This window comes from Octopus bimaculoides, chromosome 25 (genome assembly GCF_001194135.2).
Source record: "Octopus bimaculoides isolate UCB-OBI-ISO-001 chromosome 25, ASM119413v2, whole genome shotgun sequence".
Lineage (NCBI taxonomy): Eukaryota > Metazoa > Mollusca > Cephalopoda > Octopoda > Octopodidae > Octopus > Octopus bimaculoides.
In genome coordinates, this window is record NC_069005.1 from 27,483,486 (window position 1) to 27,484,320 (window position 835).

An 835-nucleotide genomic window follows, 5' to 3' on the forward strand; every position below is an offset into this window, starting at 1 on the left:
GCACAGCGTAATTTATTATATAAACAATATATGCGTATAAATTACGATTAAACCGGATGAAATATGTCACAGGGAATAACATTTTTATGACCGCCCAGCAGTAACTCTATTCAGCTGAATAGACGTCAGTGATTGGTTGAAATTACAGAAATATGACAACTTTAACATGGAATAACTTGCGAATTCCTTTTTTTTGTTAAGAAGACTAAAAGTAAAAGATGTTTTATATGACACATTCTACCAGTGTCCCAAGTTTCAAAGTGTTTCGTTAGTGTTTCGTTAAGAAAATACTGGTGCCCCCGTTTTAAAATAGATCCCCTTTTTCTTTAAAGGGAAATTGTATTTCTTGGACAACATACTTCTTGTGCTATATATATATATAGATAGATCGCTAGCCACTACACACATTTTTTTCTCTCCTTGTTTCTTTGTGGAAGAGCGTAGCTCGAAACGTTAAAGACTTTCAGTTCCCGAGCGTTACAATAATACATCTGTTTGTTTTCTACACCACCTATCTTCGTCTTTTGCTTTTTTGTGAATTCTCCCCTATACATACATATATATATAATTCAATAATAGGATAAAGTCTTTGTAAGAATTTATCAAGTAGTTAGTGTGAAAAAACCTAATAAGGGAAAAATCCATCATTTATTCCCTATAAATATATTTATTAATTTATATAAGGACATTACTATACATGAAAGCCTCACGCTAAGAGGGACTCTAAAAGTCAAACTACCATAATAAACACCGTCTGTCTGTGTCTCTCTCGTTCAATCAATCAATCTGTCTGTCTCTCTCGTTCAATCAATCAATCTGTCTGTCTCTCTCGTTC

The 835-nt window shown here is 33.2% G+C and overlaps 2 protein-coding genes across 5 annotated transcripts in view; one reads left to right on the top strand and one right to left on the bottom strand.

Moving 5' to 3' along the window:
- The window catches only part of LOC106876469 (fibrillin-2), a 148,187-nt gene that overhangs the window by 134,049 nt on the left and 13,303 nt on the right, over positions 1-835 (bottom strand). The gene's annotated exons all lie outside the window — the stretch shown is intronic.
- Positions 1-835, top strand: part of LOC106879685 (sodium-dependent phosphate transport protein 2B) — a 17,697-nt gene that overhangs the window by 10,485 nt on the left and 6,377 nt on the right. The window lies entirely within an intron of this gene.